The sequence below is a fragment of the Leopardus geoffroyi genome, chromosome B2, assembly GCF_018350155.1.
Source record: "Leopardus geoffroyi isolate Oge1 chromosome B2, O.geoffroyi_Oge1_pat1.0, whole genome shotgun sequence".
In the NCBI taxonomy this organism is placed as follows: domain Eukaryota; kingdom Metazoa; phylum Chordata; class Mammalia; order Carnivora; family Felidae; genus Leopardus; species Leopardus geoffroyi.
In genome coordinates, this window is record NC_059332.1 from 143,743,295 (window position 1) to 143,768,460 (window position 25,166).

The 25,166-nt window shown below is 48.7% G+C and overlaps 1 long non-coding RNA gene across 1 annotated transcript; it reads right to left on the reverse strand.

The window, feature by feature from the left end:
* Positions 1–12,627: 12,627 nt before the first annotated feature.
* Positions 12,628–23,393, reverse strand: LOC123609246. Its single transcript, XR_006717696.1, has 2 exons — positions 22,370–23,393; positions 12,628–13,218 (listed from the first exon to the last, which is right to left on the reverse strand). It is a non-coding gene; the product is annotated as an uncharacterized LOC123609246 (long non-coding RNA).
* Between the last annotated feature and the right edge of the window lie 1,773 nt (positions 23,394–25,166).

Below are 25,166 nucleotides of genomic sequence, written 5' to 3' on the forward strand. Positions count from 1 at the left end.
AACACCGTCTATGCACATGTATGCGATTTCTCACGGATACTCTGAGGAAAGAGCAGGAAATGTCATGGCCGTCCTTGCCTCCCGAGCAAATTTGCTGGTGCTACCGAAGGTACCAGTGAGGATTTTCTGCGGGGGCAGGACGGTGTGCCCATGTCACTTGACATGCACAGAACATGGGGCTAGCCCTGTTTCAAAGGGATGAACTCAACCAGCGTCTCCGCATTCCTCTCCTGGGACCACTGTAACAAAGTGCCACAGCCTGGCTGGCAGACACAACAGAAATGTGTTCTCTCACCGGCCTGGAGGCCACAAGTGTGGAATCAAGGTGAGCTCAGGGCCACGCTCTCTTGAAATCTCCAGGGGAGAATCTGTCCCATGCCTCTCTCTTGGCTTCTAGTGTTACCAGCAATCTTTGGTGGCCTTGGCTTGTAGACACATCACTGCAACTGGTCATCATATCGTACTCACTCCTGTGTGTCCTCACACAGTCTTCCTTCTGTGCGTGTCTGTCTCTGTGTCTCTTCTCTTCTTATAAGGACATCAGTCACGTTGGATGAGAGCCCTTGCTAATGATCTCGTCTTAACGTAATCGCTTCTGCAAATCAGGTCACTTCACAGGTACAGAGGATTAGGACCTCAGTGTATATCTTGGGGGGACAAAATTTAATTCATAGTAGTGTCCAAACAGCCCTCACCTTGCCCCCCAACTCCTACTGGAGCCCCAAGCCCCTCCTGTCCTGTTCCTGCCTGGCTGTTCCCACTGCCCGCACTCACCCGGCTGAACCAGTTAATGCCCCTGGTCCCAGGCTCTGTCCTTTGAGCTTCTACCCATCCCAGACTCCACCCACTAGCCTTCAAGATGCTATGAGGGATTCTGGAAATCTCTTAAGGCTCAGCCTCACCACTGAGTCATGCACTACCACTTTCCATACTTAATTTTTGTTGGTAAAGGTGGTCGGTGAGCGAGCCCCCACAGCCTGTGCGAGGCAGACCTCTTTGTTGGGGAGCATCTTCCCCAGGTGCAGACCCACTGTGCGTTCTTTCGTCCTGCACGGGTGTGCGCGCCAGCGGCCCCAGGCACACCCCGGTTTTCTGTATTTCAGACAGACCCACAGGGGAGGTGTTGGGTCCTCAGCACGAGCACGTGTGCACAGACCACGGACCCACGTCAGCTGAGGTTGGGTCTGCAATGTCTCAGCATCGTCCATCCAGGTCCTGCGAGAGCTGTGCCTTTCTCAGCCACCCCGAACCACGGAGGGGGTTGACATCTGTGACCCCTGCCCCTGGCAGAGTAGACGCCTCCCCTGGAGGTGCCAGTGGCTGTCACTCGCTTGACAATGTTCTTGTCTGGCCTCTGAACCTTGAAGTGCATCAAAGGTACGGGATCTTTAACGGGACCTCGCAAAAGGTGCACAAGAACATATGTAGGTCCTGAAGTGTTTACTGGATCAATGGATAAGTGAATTGTTTCTCTGGGTGACACATCAAACAATTTGATTTAATGCTCTCACTCAATGAACTATTTGGGCATCTTAGAGCCCATGGGTCTAGACTTCATTTTGCAAAAGGATTCCCTCAGGATTCATTGAACTTCAGATTTCCGGGTCTCACGTCGGAGATTCTGGAGAAGCAGAGTGGGGGAGCCCAGGAAATGCCTTTAACAAGCTTCTGCACCTCCCCCCCCTCCCAACCCCGCTCCCCCTCCCCCCTCCCAGGCAACAGTGACGGACACGGGCTCCTCCTAACACTCTGAGAGGCAGCCGTGCCGGCACAGCCCGGGGAAGGTGAGCACATTTTGAACGTGTGACTTTACACACACACGCACACACACCACATTACACACACTTATACACATATATACACATACCACACACATGCACACACACAACGCTCATACATATACACATACACACACAACACACACACACACACACACACACACACACACCTCCTCTGTCAGTTTTGACAAAGTTGATTGACCCCTTCTTCTTTGAACATGTTCTGGCGTGTGTTACAATAATGGTTACTCTGTCCAAGTGTCCCAACGTGTCGGGGTGCTCGCAGTATTGAGACGTGCACATCATCACCAGTTCTGGAAGCTTGGCCTTACGACCGCGGGGAGCTCAGCTGCTTGGCTTTGGAGCAAGAAGAGAAAGCCAGGACGCCGAGGAAACGGCGCAGGGAAGATGAGCCTTGAAGATCTGCCCCGGAGGGGGCGTCCAGCCTCCCACACAGTGTCCACAGGCAGGTGGTGGTGCCAGCCTGGCCTCCACGGGTGGATGGTGACCGAGGAAAGGACAGCCACACGCCTCAGCATGAGTCACAGCACTGCGGCCACCAGGCCCAGAATTGCACAAGTCAAGATAGCACCGCAGTCCATTTGAACGGCCCCCGAGGCCAGACAGTTGCTGGCCACACACGCCTGCTTGTTCCTCTTCCCCTCACACTGCCCAGGCCCTGAGACTTGCCCGGCTCACTGAGTTCTTCTTGGTGGGCGTCACTTTGGGGTAAAAATATATCCAGGAGCCCCCTGCAGTCTTCCCTGCAGTGAGTCCCGAAGACGACTGATTCCCTGGGCGCCTGGCAGGGGCCAGGCCACAGTGAAAGGAGCCACGCCTGCGTGTATATGGTGCATCCACACACACGTACACATATCCAGATAGCACAGCTGTGAGATCAAATTTTCACGAGGGGAGCAGTTAGGAAGGAAAAATATCCCATGGTGAAAATAAGGTTGGAAATACTCTATTAATTCAGTTGATTCTCACAGCACCTCTATAAAGAGGGTACCGTTTGAACCTTCATCCGATAAATAAGAAAGCATCAGCACAGAGGAGTTAAGAACCTCACCGAGAGCCCGGCGAAACATCCCAGATGCAGACGCAGCCTGTGGGCCCCTGTGCATCTCACCATGCTGGTGAGCGGTGGAGGGAACAGCAGGGACACTGGAAGGCCCCCCGTGCTGCTCCAGCATCCGGGGGCCTAGTGTGCCTCTTTCTGATTTTATTCTTCCTTCACTCTGACACTCAGCAGATGCTGGGGCGTTTGGGGGGCTCAGTCCGTGAAGCGCCCGACTCTTGATTTCAGCTCAGGTGATGATCTCACGGTCCGTGGGTTTGAGCCCCACACGGGGCTCTGTGCTAACAGCTTGGAGCCTGCTTGGGATTCTCTCTGTCTCCCTCCCTCTCTTCCCTGACCCCGCTCGCACTCTCTGTCTCTCAAAATAAATACATACACATTTTGAAAAAAAGCCCGCATCACTTAGCATGAAGCTTTCTGCTCAGCACACCATTGCCTCCATCCGAGCTGCAGTGAACTTTTCCATTTTTGAACTACTGTCTCCAGTTTTGTCCCTGGTATGGGGAGCGAGGGTATTATAATTGGAATTGCTACCAAACTCTGTTTCTTTTTTTCCCTTCTGGGAAGGTTTCCTGCATAAATGATGTCTCAGAAAGTTCGTTTCCAGGGGCTTGTTTTCTTTAAAAAAAAAAAAAAAAAAAAAGCCTAGAGATTTTTCTGTGCAGACTTAACGTCTGAAACACACCCAGTCCCCTCTCCCGAATAGTTTCCTCTGTACGTTTCTCCATGTGGGTTTTATTTCCAGTGGAGCCAGTGTTGCCACAGGCCAGACGGGGCCCCTTCGGAGCCCATCCTAGAGGCCAGCGGTGTTTCTACAGGTTACAGACGCAGAGAGAAAGCACGTTCCCCACCCCAACCCTCGCTAGAGCTTTCTCCTTTCTCAGACAAATCAGGTTTTTACAGGTTCCCCCTCTTGCAAAAGACTTCTTGGATTCTCTGCTGCACGCATGGAAGCTTCTGCACACAGCATGCATTTGCATCAGATCAAGCCCTGGGTCCCATGGAGCACAGCCACTGCATGCCCACTGCTCTCCACTGACCTCCCTTCCCTGGGCTTCTTACCCGGCAGAAGAACCAGGTATGCTGTGTCAGCAAGAAAATGAACCTGGAATACGGGATGTAGAAAGCTTAATACGGGAGGCTGGAAGGAACGAGCACTTTATTTGCTTAAGGCAACTTAGTTGCACCTGATATTAATAAATGAAATCAGGGCTGAACAGTATTTAAAACAACCATACAAATTGGAACATGTTCATCTAGTCAACAGAACATGAAGAAAATCCAGAAGTCGGCCGTAAATACACTGAGTAAACTCGGGCAGTTATTTCAATTCTCTTTTTGTAAGATATTCATGAAAATCAGATTTTTGGAGCATCTCCATGAGGTTTTACTTCTCGCATAGAACTTGTATTCCTTCTTCTGCGTCGTATCAGAAAATGACAGAAGGGCGGACATCTCAAACAGAATTGGGTCTAAATTTTGCTTCCTGCTAAAAATTCTCGAGACTCCCAAAATGTATGTAAAGACCTCATTTACTAAAATAACGATAACTAACATTGTTTGAGTACGGGCCAGGCACTGGGCTAAGCGTTTAACGTAAATTATCTCATCTAACCCTCACTTTATATTCTATCATCATATGTTATGATTTCCATTTCATGTGTGGGAAAACCGAGACCTGGAGAGGCCCCAGAACTTGCCAGGGTCACTCACGTAGTAGCTGGTGACACAGTTCAGCCTCAGCCTGGCAGTTGACTCCACAGCCTGTGATCCTATTTGCTAAGATAATCGGGTAACCCTCAGTTATCCAGGGGCTGATCATCTGGTGTCATCTTTTCTTTTTGTTCCGGATTTATTGATAGGTAATTGACACACAACAGTGTCAGTTCAAGGCATACAACATGTTGGTTGATACACTTACATGTTGTAAAATGATTCCCACTATAATATTAGCCCCACGGACATCACTTCACATAATCACCATTTCTTTTGTATACTGAGAACACTGAAGACAACGTTCAGCTGTTATTAACTGTATTATTAACAGTATTATTAACCATAATTACCGTGGTGTACGTTAGAGACCCAGAAGTTATTCCTCTTACAAATGGAACTTTGTACTCTTTGACCAACATCTCATTTCCCCACCTCCCAGCTCCTGGAAACTACTGCTCTCCTCTCTCTGTTTCTATGAATTCAGCTTGTTCAGATTCCACGTAAAAATGATGTCATACAGGGGCGCCTGGGTGGCTTAGTCGGTTAAGTGTCTGACTTAGGCTCAGGTCATGATCTCGCGGTCTGTGAGGTCAAGCCCCACGTTGGGCGCTGTGCTGACAGCTCAGAGCCTGAAGCCTGCTTCGGGTTCTCTGTCTCCCTCTTTCTCTGCCCCTCCCCTGCTCACACGCTGTGTCTATCTCTCAATAATAAATAAACATTACAACAAAAGTGATGTCATACAGCATGGCATCCATGTTGTCACAAGTGGCATGATTTTCTTCTTTTTGGTGGCTTAATACTCTTCCATTGTCTATATGTATATCTATATCCATATCTATATCTATACACACACACAGTATACTTCTTCATTCACTCATCTGTCGACAGACACTTAGGTCATTTCCAAGTCTTATTGTGAATAATGTTCCACTGAACATGATGGTACAACTATTTCTTTGCGCCCCTGGTTTCATTTCCTTTGCATCTGTGCCTGGTATTATCACTTATTATATGAGAAGCGCATGCCAACAGTTTACACAAAGCAGAGACCGTAAGATCAGCTGTGTTACAATTTCCTGTGAAAGGCACAGAAGTCATGTAGCATGAGGTCGTGGCCTCTCAGAAATCTTTAATCAGTTTGTATACAGTCAAGGCAGACAATTAATTACACTGAGTTACAATTCAAGTAGTGGATCATCTTCGTTGAAATCATGGCGTATTTTATCAAAGCTCAGAATTTTATCATAAAAGGACCAACATGAGTAATCACCATCTCAACACCCCCAAATCTCTTGTGTGATGAAGTCGTGCGGCTATTGCACGGAAGCTTCTATTTGAGCGTCTCGGGATCTTTGGAATTCTAGAGGAAAAGGTGGGGACTAGCGGAGGGCAGAGGGCAGGTGGACAGGGGCAGGAGGGGTCAAAGGTCAGGGAAGAAACATAAAGAGCCCCTGGCTGGTCCCAACTTCCTCTGATCATGCCCCTCATCCGTGAACACCTTTACCACCCTTATTTTTTTTTTTTTTTTTTTGCTTATTGAGGAAGGAGAGGTGGGAGAGGAGAAACTAGAAGGAAGTGAAAAAAGTATTAAGGAATAGATGAAGGGGAATTGACGGGAAGAGAAAAGGATTTAAATGGCCTTTGGCTCTCTGAAGGTGAGAAAGTGAAATAAAAACCACCGAAGAAGCCCCCTTCACTCTTAGCAATTTCAGGCAATGGCTTTATGACATTTGCTTCTGTGGAACAGAGAAAACAGGCAGAAGGAAATGAATAGATATTCCAAGGAATGCGATACGATGACCTCATATAATGAGGGCTGTGTGCTTTCCGACAATATGACACGTGCAAGATTAATCCATTTGGCCTCCCATTATTCCCATCAGGGATTCTCAGCACGGGATGTGCAGACCTCAGATGGATCCAGAAACCTGAAAATTTTGCAAATTATTAAGTTGCTGTGATTTTTCTGGGGAATGGTTCTGGCTTTTCCTTCAGCAGCTCAAGAGACTTCCCAACCCTGCCGATGAAGGCAGATTAAAAACTACAGATTCCAGCAGATCCATTTTAAAAGCTTGAGCTTTCAAGTTCTCACTTGGCAGGCGATTGTGATTCTGTCCTCAGGGTGCTTTGTCTGTTAGAATAAAATGGTGATTTTATCCAACTTTCCAGAAGCCCCGATAAGGTATAGAGTCTTTTCCAGGCAAACATCCACACTCTTTAACGATCTCTCTTACGATAAGGTTTCAAGCTTTGTCACCATTCCCCGGTTGCTTCCGTATAGGCACTGGTCTGTCATACATATGGTGCCCACAAAGCGAGCGTTGTATTCTAGGACAAGTCTGACAAGCATGGGAAAGAGGATTACCAGCCTGATTTTGGAAGCTGTGCTTCTGCTGATGCAACCTAAGATCACACAAACTTTTTCCGTAGGTATACAACCCTTTGTCTTGCATGAAGTCTCTTTCACAAGTAAAACTTCTCTCTCTTTCCACGTGCGACCTCCAGACTCAATCACTCTCATGTCTCTTGGATTCACACTGCTGATTTTGAGAAGACTAAAGGGCAGGATGTTGTGTTTATCTTTTTTAAAATGTATCTTCTTGGATTCAGTGATTGTTTAGAATATCAATATACATTAGGATAATGATTTCTCATCCAGGGTATGGAGCTGTCCCTCCCAGCTTCATGCCCCTCGTGGGCTTGTTTGTCACAATCTCAGTGGCCTGTCCAAGTTCCTGGTTTCACATAAACCCAGAGAAGGAGACCAGGGACTAGCAGCAACTCCTATCCGATGCTGATTTAGTTTGATCAGTGAATCAGGGCTCTTTAGGTAGAACATGTTCAACCAGTCGGCAATCCAGCTGACCATTAAAGCATCCTTCCTGCCCACATCTCTTCATCCTGGCAATTGGAATATCATAAAATCCTTTCCTAAGGATGTTGCTGGGTGCAGGGAGAGGGAATGGAGAAAGATGGTCAAAAGATACAAAGCACCAGTTGTAATACAAATAAGCACTAGGGATGTCAATTACAACAAGATGACCACAGCTAATAGTGTTGTGTGATGATGTATGGAAGTTTTGAGAGAGTGACTCCCAAGGGTTCTCATCACAAGGAAAAACTTTTTTTTTTCTTTTGCTTTTTCTTCTTATGTAAGATGATGGATGTTCATTAAGCGCGTTGTGATCATCATTTCACAATATGTGTAAGTCCAACCATTATGCTGCACACTGGAAGCTTATACAGTGATGTATGTCGATTATATCTCAATAAAACTAGAAAAATAGAAATTGAAAAAGGAACTTACTGAGCCTTACTTACTCTTCTAACGTAACAGCATTCTTAGACTTTCTGGTTTGCCTTGTGAAAACTGTTACACGGAGAGAGACTCGGCTCAACAGGTAAAGCTGCTTGCTGGTGGAATGGAGGCTCCAGGGGTGGTGATCTCTCTGCCATTGGAGGGTTTTTAATGTCCGACTGGTCATGGATCAGGAATAAAACAGGAAAGATTCAGGTATCACACAGGGATCTAATTCTGTAATCTGAGTTTTTTTTAAGTCTATTTATTTTATTTTGAGAAAGAGCGATTGGGGGAGAGGCAGAGAGAGAGGGAAAGAGAGAGAATCTCAAGTGGGCTCTGTGCTGACAGTGTGGGGCTCTATCCCATGATCCATGAGATCGTGACCTGAGCTGAAATCAAGAGTCAGATGCTTAACTGACTGAGCCACCCAGGTGCCCCTAATTCTGTAAGCTGTATAGTAACTTGCAATTCTGAAATTTTTTACTGTAGACGATTTCTAGGGACGACTTCCCGCTTCAGGTGCAGCTCGCTTCAGGGCCCAGTGATGTCATTATGAGCTGTCTGCTTGTTTTGTGTGTTGGTCTCATGCCCGGCCCGTCTCTCCTTGCTATCATCAGAGGGCTATAGCATCTGACCGAGCCTGTGGGCTCATACCCGCCAGCCCAGAGGAGAAGAAAACGTCTGTGTTCCATCATTGCTAGCAAACAGCTTAACGCTTACACTGATTATGCTGGACTGGGTCACATGTCCACCCCACAACATTCACTACGACCGAAGAGATGAGATATACTGTTCTGGTTATCTATTGTTATAGAACAAGTCACTCCAAGCTTTGGGAACTAAAGCAATTATCTCACTATTCTCATGATTTCAGTGGGTTAGGAATTTGGGAAGGCACAGCTGGGTGACTCTGGCCTGGGGTCGCTGGTGGACTTGTAGTTGGATGTGCTAGAAGCCAGAACAGTGAGAGGAGGGGGCAGGGGTTCTGGGAGCTAGCTGGGCGTGCGTCTCTCTTCGCGTGGTCTTGGAGCCTCTCTCCTGGGCCAGTTGGGCTTCCCCACGTCATGGAGGTCTCAGGACTGTCTGACTGCTTACGCATCAATGTCCCAGGAAAATAAGATGTATTTTCCCTTTCTATGGCCCGGCCTCAGAAATCACATAGTGTCACTTCACCCTCCACTGGTTGAAGCACAAAAACCCTCCCGGGTTTAAGAGAAGGGTACATAGACTCAACCTCTTGATGGAAGGATGGCAAGGTTCCAGAACATCTAGAAGAACAGCCATCTCTGGGAAATAAAATTTGCCACAAATACGGACAAGCTTAATCCAATCAAAACCCAATCTTGAGCCGAGAACCCCATGCGTTTTGTTTTTGTTTTTGTTTTTGTTTTTGTTTTGAGTAGCTACAAAGACTTTATCAGACTATTTAAAATGTTGATATTTACACATCTGCATGTATAGATAAAATCGTTACATGGAATCCTCAGGTCATGGGGTGCTAACATGGTCCACACATAAGCCTGGCAGGGCAACAAACGAGACCAGGCTTGGAGCCCTGGCGCTTTAAGGAACCGGATGTCCTCCTAAGGGCCTGAGAGGAGGAGCAGGGCAAAGAAGAAAGGGTCACCTCAGGGGTTTGGTTTAACCCCACCCTCACAGATCTCTAACTGAATCTCCTTTCCCACTCTCAGGGGAAACAGACCCATTTCCAGACCATATCCCTACTACATAATAGGCCCCCTCCCTAAAATCAATGTGGCAAACACACCCAATAATCTGCTGGAATAAGTCCTTATAAATATATTCATATCAGAGAAAACAAGGCACGTTGAGGGCATTGTAGCCCACTCTCCCACATGGACATCGTTCTAGACAGAAAGTAAAAATTGGCTAATTTCTCAAGTGAGTTAACTGAGTCACGTTAATGACATGGTCAGCAGTCGCCAAAGTAAACCTGGGTGTTATTGATAGAAAAGAGGGACATGGACAGTGGCGAGGGACAGAAGAATCCCTCCCTTCTCAGTGACTGGGTGCTAAATAAAGGACAGGTAAGGAAGGGAGGAGGTCACCGTCGTCTGCCTCCTTAATGTTCTCATGTATATATTTCTATAATTACTTTCTCATATGACTTAAATTTTGCAGAAAACATATTTTTAGCCAAAACTAAACACAAAAAGCTTACTTGTAAAAGGAAGACCTACACGTGATTAACTACAGCCACTCATTTAGCAGCAGTCCAACACATTAGGCTGAATTTCCTTTGTGCTGATTATAAAACAGATCAACAGTGGGGCGCCTGGGTGGCTCAGTCAGTTAAGCATCCGACTTCAGCTCAGGTCATGATCTCCCAGTTCGGTCCGTGAGTTCGAGCCCCGCATTGGACTCTGTGCTGACAGCTCGGAGCCTGGAGCCCACTTCAGATTCTGTGTCTCCTTCTCTCTCTGCGCCTCCTCAGCTCATCCTCTGTCTCTCTCCCAAAAATAAATACACATAAAAAAAATAAAAAAAATAAAAATAAATAAAACAGATCAACAGTGTTAACAGAGGTGAAAGCCAATTATCGATTTTTAGGGACATACACAAACAGTTTTAATGTTGTTGAGGGGCGAGGTGCTAATTACGAATATCTCTGAGAATCTGTTCAGTTGGCACTTTTGAGATTATAAAAGTTCTTTCCTCATCTTGTTGTAATATTATTAAATTCAAGTAAGGATTTAGTACATACATGAAAAATGTGTAGAAAACAAAGCCTTATTTCTTTTAAAATAGTCAATAACTCAGTATTTTTATGCTTTTGCCAAAGAGACATTGACCCTCTCCTATTAGAGCCAGGTTTTATATTGGTTCTAGTTGGGGAAACGTCTACCAAAACAATATGAAATTTATTACTATAAATTCACAACGGAAAGGTAAAAAAAAAAAAACAAACTACTGTGTGTATATACAATTGTTGGTTTAAAGATTTCCTTTCATCCCACCCAGATTGGCGGAGGCCTTAATTAGAGCATTTCTGCTGTGAACCTCTCTTCTCTTTCTGAATAAATGCATCGAAAGCTTATTAAAATGAATTTCCCCCACCCTCTGACTCTGAGGGATGGCCAACTTCAGATAATTACCTGTTGATGGCTACGGAATGTACAAGTCGGTGTTTCTCCCCTACATCTGCAGCCTGCCAGGACCAGCGATGGGACTGAGCCCCTAAAAGGGGAGGATGCTCCTGCCCCTCCCCCCACCCCACCCCCGTCTGCACTCCCTGCACCCACCCCTCGCTTTCAAAGGCATCGTGCTCAGCTATCTGAAGGATCTGCCCCACGGTTCTGCTGTTGACTCCTCTGGTGAGATTTCTGAGCAGCTCTCCTTACTCAGGCCCACGCCAAGCCAACAACCCAACAAAGGAACGAGTTAAAAAGTTCAGTGTTCAGACAGTGATCCATTGTTTGGTCTGTTTGAATTCAAACAGCAGGCTTGCCTAATTCCTTTTTTTTTTTTTTTTTTTCCTAACTCATTGACCAAATTGGTCTATTTTTTTTTTTTTTTTTTTTTTTATTTTTTTTATTTTTTTTAATTTTTTTTTTTTTCAACGTTTATTTATTTTTGGGACAGAGAGAGACAGAGCATGAACGGGGGAGGGGCAGAGAGAGAGGGAGACACAGAATCGGAAACAGGCTCCAGGCTCTGAGCCATCAGCCCAGAGCCCGACGCGGGGCTCGAACTCACGGACCGCGAGATCGTGACCCGGCTGAAGTCGGACGCTTAACCGACTGCGCCACCCAGGCGCCCCTGGTCTATTATTTTAACATTGGATAGAATTTTTTGAGTCACCAAAACCTACTCCCGTTTTTTTTTACTAGATACACTCATTCTTTGCCTATGAGCAGTATTTTACCAGCTTTCGGTAACACGGCTTGTGCCCGGTTACCTGCAAAGGACGAGGGGAATATAGGAGCCTTGAGGACTGGCCCTGGCTCTCCTGCTCCCTCCCTTCTCCAACATCATGAGAGGGGCGAGCTTTGCCCGTTGCACCTCCCCCCACTCCCTGTGCTCCATTGACCCAGGGAAACCTCACCCTGGCAAGCTTCCCTTCTCTCTCACCTTTTCAGACCTCTCCAGCTACCTGGGGGTTCCCAGTCCCTCCACTTCCCCCAAGTAATACACATCCACATACATCCTGGTGACCACCCGACACAACTATCGCCTGCTCACCAGAGAGCTTTTTCGAGGCAGCTGGGGGCAGCTCAGTCCTGGGCTCCCCTCCCTGTCCCTGGCCACTCTAACCCTTCGTTGCAGACCAGGCGCGGCTGCTTACAAAAGACTGTCATATTTATGGCCGTGCTTGGACTTCACGGCGACCTTGTGAGATTGGCACGGTCAGAACCACTCTTCCATTTTACAGGACCAAAAATTGAGCCTCGTCAAGATTACGTGATTTGCCCCAAGGCGACCTACTGGGAAACGGCACAGGCCAGCCTCAAACCCAGGTTTTTCCATTAGGGCAAAGCCGTTCTGAAGGTGTGAGTAGCTCATGGCGTTTCACAAACCCGACCGTAAAGACCACCTCTGCTCCTCTGGTAGGAGATAGGGTCCCATAAACCTTAACCCCAGAGCAATTTCAAAGTTTAATCAAATGAAATATCACTGAGGCCATGGGCATAAGGGATGGAACGTTGTGTCTGGAATGAACTGAGCTGACCTCTGCTTTGAGCTCTGCCGCAGATTAGCTGTGTGAGCTTGGCCGATCATTCACTCATTCATTCAACGAACACTTTTTTAATACCTTCCGTGTGCCAGGCACAGTGCCAGGCTCCGAGGAAACAGGCGTCACATGTGATCAGGTGGATCCCAGTCTAGCGCAAGGAACAGACGGATGCCATGCAACGGGGCAAGAGGATCCCTAAATCTTTTTCAAACGCAGGAGCTGGGTTCGCTGGGCTCCAGGTACCTTTCTGCCCTCATCATTCTTCAGTTCTGTAATCACCCGGCCCGGCAAAACTTTCACGATTCTGAGGGGGTGAACGACACAGAAGATCGAACTTCGTAAATAACCTAGATATTTCCCCTAAACCTCTCAATTAAAATACCACGATTGAGCAATTTACATTCCCTCTTTTATCTGCCCATTCAGTACTCTGGAGAAGGCTGATAAAGAACAGAAAAGTGACTCAAAGTCAGGTGACAGAAAGGCAACTAGACAGCATTTGGGGCCCAAGTGGCAAGCCGTAAGCATGGCCCTCGCGGCTTGGGAGGCTGTGACTTGATGGGAACCGCGCTTGGGCTCAGGGCCGCCTCCCAGCCACGCTCTCCCCTCGTGTTGTTGGCCACGTCGTCAGCTCTGCTGTGTCTCCCTGGAAAGAAAAAGTCATAATTTCTGATTAGGCTCTAGATCCACCCCCCACCTCGTGCCCAGACATGCACACACACTAAGTTGAAAGGAATCACTGACATGGGAACTGGCCTCATCTGTCCCTAAACCTTGACATTCAGTGGAGAGAGCAGGAAGGTGTCAGAAGCGAGGGATCATCAGGTGGCTTGCTGCTGGGATGCAGGGCTGCAGGGCGGGGCCCTAACCCGGGGGACCACACGAGCTTCTCCCATCACACGGCACCCCTCCGCCAGAGCAGCAGTGAGTGGGGCAGAGGCTGGAGTAGCGGCCAGGGGCCGCTCTGTGGGGAATGCACAAGGGAGTTTCACAGTCTCACTTGGGTCCCTTGAGGTTGGCGTTTGTTCAAGGCCTCCAAGTCTGGATTCCCCAAATAGCTGGGAATATGCCGACTGACAGCTCACACGGGACACCCTGAGTCCCCTCGCGGGTGCCGAGGTTTACATCACTGGGATAAGACACTCACGTTCACCTGATAGGTGCCCCCCACCCCAACCCCCATCCCCACTGTACCAACCCCGCAGTCTGCTCCTCCCAGCCTATTCCTAGAAACAGTCTATTCCTGCACCTAGGCTGTGAATGCACCTGTCATATGCAAGCTAACCAGTCCAGAACCTACCCTCACCTCACGTCCTCTGGCAGGTCTCACCTCCAGGGCCACTGTACCCCTGTTCTAATCACCCCAGGGCCAGGTACCAGACAGCTAGGGAGAACTCTGACACTCCAGAGTCCACTGGAGTTATTTATTTTACTTTTCTTTTTATTAACTTTATTTTTTTTTTTTTTTAATTCAAGCCAGTTAACATACCATGCAGTATTGGTTTCAGGAGTAGAACCCAGTGATTCATCACTTACATACAATACCCAGTGCTCAGCCCAACAAGCGCCCGCCTCAATGCCCATCACCCATTTAGCTCATCCCCCCACTCCCCACCCCCATCAACCCTCAGTTTGTTCTCTATATTTAAGAGTCTCTTATGGTTTGCCTCCCTCTCTGTTTTTATTTTTCTTTCCCTTCAATTATGTTCATCTGTTTACTTTCTTAAATTCCACATATGAGTGAAATCATATGATATTTGTCTTTCTCTGACTTATTTCACTTAGCATAATACAGTCTACTTCCATCCATGTTCTTGCAAATGGCAAGATTTCATTCTTTTTGATCGCCAAGTTGTATCCCATTGTGTCTGTGTGTATGTATATATATATGTGTGTGTGTGTGTGTGTGTGTGTGTGTGTATACACACATATATATACTACATCTTCTTTATCCATTCATCAATCGATGGACATCGGCTCTTTCCATAATTTGGCTATTGTTGATAGCACTGCTATAAACATTGGGGCGCATGTGCCCCTTTGAATCAGCATTTTTGTATCCTTTGGATAAATACCTAGTAGTGCAATTGCTGGGTCATAGGGTAGCTCTATTTTTAGTTTTTGGAGGAACCTCCATACCGTTTTCCAGAGTGGCTGCACCAGTTTGCATTCCCACCAGCAGTGCAAAAGTGTTCCCCTTTCTTTCCCACTGGAATTACTTAAACTGGCCAATCCTAAGCCTGCTTGCCCTACCTCACCCACTCGTTCCCACAGAAACTGCAGTAAAGTCTCCTGTCTGTGATTCCTTCACCCACTCTGCCTCCCGGCCGCCCCCCGGTGTTTCCCTGTGTGGCCCTCAGTAGCACAGCAAGCCTCTAGGGGACTATGAGCATAATGAACTATCTTGTTGGTGACAATCGTCTCCCTATCCGTGGCCTGACCATTCCCGGAAAACAATAAAACCTACATGTTAAAATACCCTTTCTCGTGGATAATCTCCTCCAGCAAAATCTTTCCTGATCTTTCCCCTAGCCAGCTTGTAGGTATCTGTATCACAGCCGTTACGCTCACAGTCATCAACTCACCCTGTCTGTGCAAAGGAGACAATAACAGAAGGTGCTAGCACACAGTGGTGGTTACGCAGATACACGCTGCAGGCCCTGGGCCCAGGGTTTGGCACGTGGTGAGCGTTCAGCGCATCTTAGGTCTGGTTGTCATTGTGATGAATGCGGCTTCTGTCTAAGTGACAGGCCACTTCTTACTCCAACCCCCACTGAATTTTCTGCCGCTGCTTTGAGCAATCCTCGCTTCTGGGAATCCTCAGGCCTAAAGACAGGTGGGGAAGGAGCTGCCAGGGTCTAGTTTCCTGGGAGCTCAGGGAGCCTCAGGAGAAAGGACTCATCCTTCCTGGAGGAAGAGACAGAAGACAAGCCTGTCCAGTAGCCGTATCTTGGCTGCTGAAGAGAAAAGGTGATTCTTTCCCTTTGCTTTGTCTCTGGCCCAATGTCCCATGGACTTACATCTGAGTCCTGAGGAGAGAGGCTATGGTAACACCAAAATGAGCTGCCTTCTCTTAAAACTCCATACAACATCAGCACCCAGGGCAGCGAGCCTGACAGCTTACAGACAGTCGTACACAGACATTGAACTCCAGCTGACGGTGCGCAGAGGGAGAAAGGGCGCTGGTGTTCGCAGCTGACTTTGAACTGCAAAGAGCCAGGTGGACTGAACAGGTAGATGGAAAGAGAGGGAGAAAATGGTGAGGCCGAGTGGCACGGGGTGGACGTGCTCCTGAACTCCCTGGAGACCTGCCCCCTGCCTCATTGGGGGCACTTGGCAGATGTCCTGAATCTGCATTAAGAGAGCCACTGGGGGGCGCCTGGGGGGCTCAGTGGGTTAAGCGTCTGACTTCGGCTGAGGTCGTGATCTCACGGTTCATGAGTTTGAGCCCCGCGTCAGGCTCTGTGCTGACAGCTCACAGCCTGGAGCCTGTTCTGGATTCTGTCTCCCTCTCTCTCTGCCCCTTCCCCGCTCACGCTCTGTCTCTGTCTCTCTCAAAAATAAGTAAATATTTTTTAAAAACTTTGTTTTTTAAAAGAGAGAGCCACTGGGGGGCGCCTGGGGGGCTCAGTCAGTTAAGCCTCTGACTCATGACTTCAGCTCAGGTCATGATCTCATGGTTTGTGAGATCAAACCCCATGTCAGGCTATGTGCTTACACTGCAGAACCTGCTTGGGATTCTCTCTCTCTCTCTCTCTCTCTCTCTTTCTCTCTCTCTCTCTCTCTCTCTCCTTCTCTCTCTGCCCCTCCCCTGCTCATGTTCTCCTCTCAAAATAAATAATAATAATAATAATAAATAATAAACAAACAACAAAAAAAGAGAGAGAGAACCAATGGAACACTAGGTACAGCTGGAGACGCATGTAATTTTTAAACTATTATACAGATTTGTTTTGATCAGGAAATTTCAGATCCTGAACTATAATTACACGTGCAATTTTTCAAGATTATTCTCCCTTTTGTAAACTGTTGCTTCCTCTGAGATAGCAGGGCTCAATAGTCTTCCTTTTTTTTTAAGTTTATTCATTTATTTCGAGAGAGAGAGTAGGGGAGGGGCAGAGGCAAAGACAGAGAATCCCAAGCAGGCTCCACACTACCAGCACAGAGCCAAACGCGGGGCTTGAATTCATGAACCATGAGATCACTATTTGAGCCAAAACCAAGAGCGGAGCCCTTAACTGACTGAGCCCCTCGGGTGTCACAGGGCTCGTATTATTTAACAAACATTTAGCAAAGGCAGAAAACACTGTAAGTTAAATGTTATCAAAGTTCTCTCCCAAACCAACAGCTATGACATCCTCCACGTTTTCAGTGATGAATGGGTTCCTACCCCAGGGAGCCCAACAATCTACGAACCTCCCCCAAACTGGGCCTTAGTCACTACACAACCGAGAAGCCACGTTTTAAACATGGAAGTGAGAACGACAGGGCGTGTTTTGCCAAATTACTGCCACGTAATCCCAGTTTTGCCTCCTAGTGGAAGCCAAGGAGTATGAAGTGGACCCCAAGAAGTCTGCTCACCCTACTCCCCATCCACGAGCAAAACCGCTCTGACGGTTTATGGAACCATCAGAATGTTTTCCAGATATTAAGTCTTCTTCTAACTTCTTTTTTCAAGGCCAGGTGTGAAAGAGTCAGGAACATTAATGGAATCATCCCCACCCAGAACCACGCTTTAAATCGACATGAAAAAAATGTACGACTGGTCAACCTGTAAAAATTACCGGCAAAGACAGGGAACACTCATTTGCTTACGTCTGTCGCAGACGGGATACTGACACCTTAATGATTCTGCTCATTTGCAATAAGTCTCCTCAACTTGCCAACAGCCAACCCTACATCACAAGTCCCGCTAGAGATCGCTGGGGCTGGGTGGCATTCACAGAGACACACAGGCCCTTCCCAGCCAGGCTCACGGGACCCGACAGGTACGGGTTCTGCCTCAGCCCCGCCCCTGACATAGCCCCCTGCAGAGGTTTCCGGCTCCTAGTGGAGACAGACACGTGGCGGAGAGGAGATGAAAAGGAGAAGCAGGCACGTGGGACAGCACCCTGTGCACCTGACAATGGAAAGCACCGCATGGTAGGAACGGGGGCTCCCAGAGGTGGGAACATGGTTAAGGGAACACGGCAAGGTCACAGACTTCACCACCGCCCCCCCCCCCCCCCACCATATTTCAGCTCATTGAACACAGCGCAGGCTCTCAGTGTTTGCTGGTGAGTTGAGCAGGCTTCCCCAGAAGGTAGAGCCAGTGGTCAGTGCGTGTGATAAGAGAAGAGGCTCTAGTGGTGAGACCTGTCACCCTCACCCCACCCCCTCTTGAGTCCAACAACATCAATTTGCCACTGATGATCAACATTCTACACTTAGAGATTTATTCTTTTGACTTCGAGATTTATTCCCCTATTGTAATACCCATGATTGGAACATCAGTAATGATAGTTTATAGTTGAGTAGAAATGGATTCCCAAAAGCCTTTCTTGAGAACATCTTATGATACAGGGGGAAAAGTAAAGAGCATAAACACGTTCAGAATCTGGTGTGGAGCCAATAGGCAGATGTGCTACAGGGTCTGGGAAAGGGGTGAGGGCCTGGGAGAGAGGATTCACCCAGCCTCGATGTCTCATCTAACGTCTTTACTGAAAATCTCACTTGAATTAAGGACAGAACTAATGAGCTCATGTTCATACAGAACACAAGAGTTCCTTTCCAGAGCATTCCCCCCTTTTTCCCCTTAACCCTGGCCAGAAACACATAAAAAGAAGATTTTGGCAAGAAATTAATGACTCTGCAAAGCTAATCTTCTCCCCCAGAGAGAAGTCAAAGGAAGGTGCCTGCTGAGGGGTGTCTGGGTCTCTACTTCAAAGCCAAGATGCACCAAATGTGAGGGGCTGTCCAAGTCCCCCCAGGGCGGGCAGCAGGGGAAAACAGTCTTCAGGGGCACTGCCTGGAAGGCAGGTCACTGAACCCAGTGGCCATGGATGAACATGAAAGCAGACTTGAATTTTGAAGGAGGGAAAAGATATACTTGAATGTTGGGTCCAGAAAACGGAACAAGCAGTAAGAAAAGAGGCCAGGCCACCCCAGTGCTCCCAGAAGAAATGGAAGCAGCCAGTGGTGAGCCACCTGCCAAATGCTTTAGGTGTGTCCTTGATCTTAATTCTCTAGCGACTCCGCGAGTCAGGGAAAACTGCCCCCTGATTTCACAGGTAAGAAGGCCGAGGCTCAGAGGTTCAGTGATTTGCCCGAGGCCACGCTGCTAAGGGTTTCACACAAATGAGGATGCACAATTTATTGCTCTTAGGAAAATATTATCCAAGGATTATGATTCCTTATTTTCCAGAGGTTGAGAATTCTTGTTCTGCAGCCAACCTATTAAGCATCTCATCTGAGCCTGCAAATCTGGAAAATCCTATTCTGGGTGATCTATTCACAGGAAGCACCAGGAACCAGAGGTACTTACACATGGACCTCGCTCCCCCTTCCTCAGCGCGGAGCCCCAGGGGGCAGGGGGTTTATTCCACAGCAGGGGCAGCCACAACACCCCTCCCGCCCACCCCTCGCTCCCCTGGGCTGCAGCCTCAAGAGAGAAACCCCTCGTGCCTCCACGTGAAGTTTAGAAAGAGCTTACTGTCAGCCCTGGGACTCAGAGCACCGGGTTAATGCGGATCACACCTCATGAAAAGGCAGCATACGGGGCGCCTGGGCGGCTCAGTCGGTTAAGCGCCCTACTTCAGCTCAGGTCACGATCTCATGGTCAGTGAGTTCGAGCCCCACATTGGGCTCTGTGCTGACAGCCAGGACCTGGAGGTTCAGATTCTGTGTCTCCCTCTCTCTTTCTGCCCCTCCTCCATTTGCACTCTGTCTCTCTCTCTCTCTTAAAAGTAAATAAACATTTAAAAAAAAAAAAAAAGAAAAGGCAGCACAGAGATTTTGAAAGAAAAGTAGATGGATGTTCCCTCCGTCCAGGACTTAAAAAAAAAGAGAACCGCGATTCTACCTTAAAGATTCGAACATTATTAATACATCATGACCATGTGCTGAACACCCTCTGTGTGTCTGGAGTTTATATACATTTACACACGCGGTCAGGGCTGGCACGGTGGGAGGCAACAGACGCCCACGCAGCACGCAAGCCCGAGGATAGCGGTCACAGGGGACTCAGGGCTCTGAAGACAGGAGACTGAGCCCGCGGAGGGGAATGGGAGGGCCGGTTCTGCACACCTGCTCTGTGGCCCAGCCTCCGCTGCCTGCCAGAAGCTCAAGCCCCTTCTTAGCTTCAGCTCAAACGTGACTGGCGCCTTGCACTCTGACCCTGGCCTTGACCTTCTGTTAACTGCAAACTCCAGCTTCCGGGGTTTCGCGTTCCTCATCTGCAGAGAGAAAAGGAACAGCCTCACTGGAGCCTGTGGGATGGAAGAGCATGGCAATAACACGTCGTGGTGCATTCGCGGCCACCCAGGACCAACCCTGTACCTGGCTTGTGGGCAAGTCCAGATGAGGCAGTGTTGGTGGCAAGGTGCTCCAGAGCACATGTGCTAGCTGTTTTACTGGGCAGGCATTATTATTTTCATTTTGTGTATGAGGGGAAGGGCTGAAAACTATATGCCCACAGTCACACAGTTAGAAAGTGCAGAACTGAAATTAGAATTTAGGTCAGTTTATATGTTATCTATTGTTGCATGACAACCTAGCCCCAAACTTCGTGGCTTAAAGCAAAAACCGTTTTGTTTGCCCACAGTCCCTGGGCTAGACAGGCGGGGCTCAGCTGGAATGCTTGTCCCTATCCCCCAGGACACTGCATGGCTTCTGCAGGTGGCTTCAGGTTTGTGATGAGTGAGATCCAAGATGGCCTCACTCATAGGTCTGCCCTCAGCCTGGCCCTCTCTGCTCGAGGACCTTCATTCTCAATGGTCTCTCTTCTCTCATGGACTCTCATTCTCATGGACCCTCATTCTCCAGGATCTCTCTGCCTCATGTGGTTTCTCCAACAGGATAGAGGGACTTCTGTGGCACCTCAGGGCTCCAAGAGAGCAAAAATGGAAACCAAAGGTAGACTAAAGCCTCACGAGCTTTGAATGTGAAAACACATCGCTTCTTCAACTTCTGTTGGTCAGAGCAGAACGAGGGGCCATCCCAGACCCTATGGGAGGGGCCTTGGACTCCACCTTTGGAGGAGAGGAGAGACAAAGTCACATGTCAACAAGGCCTAAGGACTGGCCAGGATTTTGATGGCCACCATGGAAACAACCTTCCACAGAGCCCCAAGCCTGTGTACTTTGTACCATGCCAAGCACCCCAAGGTCTTTATGGCTGCCAATGCCCTCCTGATGTCATCTGAATCTCCTCCAGAGACAGCCTCTACCCGAGCCAGTGGCACAGGGCTGACGGTGGCACCTTGTTATTTAACAAGCTTGGTGTCCTCAGTGAGCCTGGTGCTCAGCTAGACAAGAAGGTACAAGCGAATCAGACCAGGCCCCTGCCTTTCCAGAAGTGTTGTCTCCTGAGAGGAGAAGGCCTCGTCCTCTGAGGAACTGAGTAATGTCCTGTCCCCTCTGGAGAACAATGAGAATGTCTGAAAGCAGAAAGCTCATGGGCTGCCAATTAACCAAGGTCCATTAAGTACCTTATTTTTCTAGGCATTCTGTCAGACTGGGGTACTCAGAGGCCTTAGAAAATAAAATGTTAAACTGGGAAGTTATTAAATTCATATTTTTTTTAATGTGAAGTGATTAAAAGAAAAATCCCCTCCAGCTTTCCAGTTGGAAACATCCAGAAAGAGAGACGAGCAGCCACAGCAGGAGAGCTTAGGGCGCTCCACGTTTGTCAACGGCAGACGCCAAAACCCAAACACAAAGAAACTCAGGAGGAATCCAGGCCGCCTTGGGAGCGGCAGGTGGTGGGAGCCCGTCCAGAGATTGCGAAGCTCCCCGGGGCCCTCACTCTGAGGAACCTAAACGTAGCCGCTGAGGTGAGGACAGCGCCGAGATGGCCGTGGCTCACACCTTGGCAGGCGGGGCGCTTCCCCATCTTCCGCCCTAGCCTAAGACCATCGGAGCATCTGGTCCCCCTGAAGCCCTCGGGCTCCAGGACAAACCATGTCCATGAAAACCCTGTGCTTTCCTCAGCCTTCCTGCTCCTTTACCAGGGCGAATCCTCCAGCACCCCCAAGGTGGCTCTACTCACACCCCCAACCATTACCGAGGCCCTAACTTGTGCCATCCGGGTGTGGCATAGCTCAGGGCCGTCCCAGCAATGCAGAAATACAGAGGTGTTGCTCTTGGGGAACTCACAGCCCAGCTCAAGATAGAAATATCAATTTCTCTGCGGGCACTGAAGTCCACCATTTAGTGAACCAGTAGTTTCTAGTTCCTTTTAACTTTTGGAACCTGCTGCTTTCTTGTGTGTGCATGAACACACTGTGCTCTTGGGGGTTTTTTGTAGGTGGTAAATCATACCCCGAGGGCCAGGCCTTCGTTGTCTGTGGCTTGTAAAGGTGCCTGCAGGGCTGTGTGCTGCAGCCAAAAATACAATCAATAAATAATTTGCACCTCCAGCTGTGTGGAAACCAGGCTTGAGGAGCAAAGATGGGGATCTCATCGACCCTGGGGTTTGAAGATCTTATCTGATGCTGATGGCCTTTCCCAGAAGATGCCTTCCCATCCGGGCACCCTTCATCCCCGGGTCTCCTCCCAGCCCCTACTCCGCCTCCCCTTACCTCCCTTCGCCCCACTCACCTTCAAATTTTCATCACCCGCCCCTCTTTCAGCTTGGATCTCCCTGAAGATATAAATGAACTCTCTTTAGGATAACAGTGGAAGGCCTTTCTTCATGACACTTCCAGCCTCAAGCCCAGTGGGCCTGTTATTTAAAGCTCCAGAAGCTGATAAGGGCCTCCCGAGTCCTGAAAGCAGCTTGAGCACAGCCCAGAATCATCTTCCTAGGATATTGTCCAGCCCCAAGTCAGATGCCTCTCCCGGGAGATTCGAGTTGCGAGGGTGAGTAATAGGCAAAGACTCCATCCTAAGTCATGCTGCTCTCATCGAGGACATTCCTGGACCCAACCTTCTAACAGTAAAATGCTTTTCCAATGGCAAACGCCTCCGACCAGACAGCCAAACGAAGCTGGTAAATCTTAGGGAGCTAAAAAATTACTTGAGTCAAAAAACCCAAATCAAACCAAACCAAAAGACGCTACCCAAAATAGCTTCAGTGTTTTCTTCTTTAGTTCTTTAGCAGCCCTGATCCCACACAGATGATAAAATTTGTCTCTAATGCGTGTGAAGTGGTGTTCACGGAGGTGAAGTCAGCCGATGATGCACTCCACAGGCATGCAGAGTAGAAACTGCAAAGCTCCATGGTGCTTCAGATACAAGGTCAAACACATAAGCTTCCTCCAGGGCCATAGGTCAAGTGTGGGACTTTGAGCACAGATGCCCTTCTCCAGCCAAGTCCAATCCTCAGGGACGGGGGAGGGGCATCGGAACTAAAGCTGGCTGACTGGGGTAGTGCATGGAGTCTGCTTTTCAACCCCGCCCCCCGGGAGAGGCCCTAAGAGGATCGTGTCCCTGAATCAGAGTACTCATGGGAAATGTTGACCTCTAGGGACCAGACTTCTGCAGGAAGTCTTGAATGAAAATGCTTACAGTTGTCAGGTTGATGTGCTTGGAGGTCTGAGATTGTGCTCAGAGGTCAAGGTAAGCACCTGTACCCAGACCCCAGGGGGAGCCCCAGAGGTGGCTCTGTCGCCTGACTCACCTGGAGCCCTTCCCCCCCCCCCCCCCCACTACTTTCCCTGGGAGTGGAAGAAACAGAGAAGCTCAGAACTCATGGTTGGTGCCCCGGAGGTTAATTTTTTTTTTTTTTTTTTTTATCTCCAGGGGTGCCTGGGTGGCTCAGTCAGTTAAGCACCTGACTTCCGCTCAGGTCATGATCTCCCAGTTTGTGAGCTTGGGGCCCACGTCGGGCTCTGTGCTGACAGCTCAGAGCCTGGCACCTGCTTCAGATTCTGTGTCCCCCTCTCTCTCTGCCCCTCCCCTGCTTGCACTCTGTCTCTCTGTCTCTCAAAAATAAATAAACATTAAAAAAAAATTTTTTTTAAAGTAAAAGAAAAATCTCCATTTGCCTTCTCTGGGCACGAAACTTTCTCATTTTTTCCCCACCTGTGCATCTGCCTTGTCGTCCATACTGAGGGAGAGTCTCCATTTAGGTGGGACCTGCGGCCTCAAATGCTTTGACGTTCTTCCCCCAGAAGGTGAGGCCTCTCTTCCTGGGGCTTGTGGCAGCTCTGTGGCCACGCTGACTGATGGAAGGTGGTGGAAGGGGCGGAAGGGCCTCCAAGGCTGGGTGTAGAAAGTCTCATTTACCAGAACACACACTCTTTGAGCCCTGATTCCAAGTCACAGGTCTGGTCACCTGGAGCCACCGTGCTTGGAGAAGCTCTGGTGAGGACCCCACTAAGCCCAGTCTTCGTGGCACCCCAGCCCCAGCTCAGACTCCAGACATGTGTGTGGAGAAGCCTCCAAATGACCCCCAGTGCAGTTACTTGGGTCCCCTCAGACATGCTGGTCTTCCCAGCTGAGGCTCAGACACTGTGGAGCAGAGATAAGTCTCCTAAATGTGCCACCTTTAAATCTCAGCCATAAAGAACCATAAGCATAATAAAATGCTTCTTGTTCTCTGGCACGAGGCCATGGGGCGCTTTGTTACGCAGCGCTAGATAACCGGAGCATGATCTAAGCTGCTTTTCTCACCCCAGCTCTCACACAGTCTCATTAGGCTTCTATGGTTCAACCCACAGCATGCGTCTTTCACATGCAGAGTGCTGTCATGTGAGGGGTTGCTGGAAAGGGGGTTAAAGCCCCGGTCCCGGCACCCAAGGGACATCCAATGGGTTGGAGAGACACTCCTCCACTCTTCCTGCATGTAAACAAGTAGAGGCTAAGCGGAGAGAGGTCTCTCCCGCCTCTGATCACAGGTCAGCAGGGGATGCTAATCGCCCCATGTCCTGGGCAGATGCACTACGAGGGGGCAAAATTCCCCCTGGGGTACAACGTGTGTCTCCTGAAGTTTGAAAGCTCTGTCCCTGGCAAGTGCCACAAAGGGCCTGGGGTCTTCCGAAAGCCCTCAAGAAATAATCCTGACCGCTCAGTGGAAAGTACACGGCCCCTTCCCAGGTAGCAAAGACTGACTAATGGTGAGGAAGAGGGGAAGATAGTGCTTGAAAGAGGCAGGAAAGAACACCATTGCAGGTGCCCCCTCGCAACACACGAAACATACGAAGATCGTATTTATGAATCACGACACCACAGCAGAGAACACTGCCAGTCCCTCCTCGTGTCGTCTGGTCTACCCATGGTCCTGTCTCCCGGCACCTGCCTGCTTGGAGACGAACCCTGGGGGCACCGAGGACACAAGGAATCCAGACAACAGACACTCACGCAGGAGTTAAAGACCAAATTCCAGGGGCTGGAGTTCTCTGGCCAACAATGACTTCACATTCTTGGGAATAAACTATTGACCAGATGCATGAAG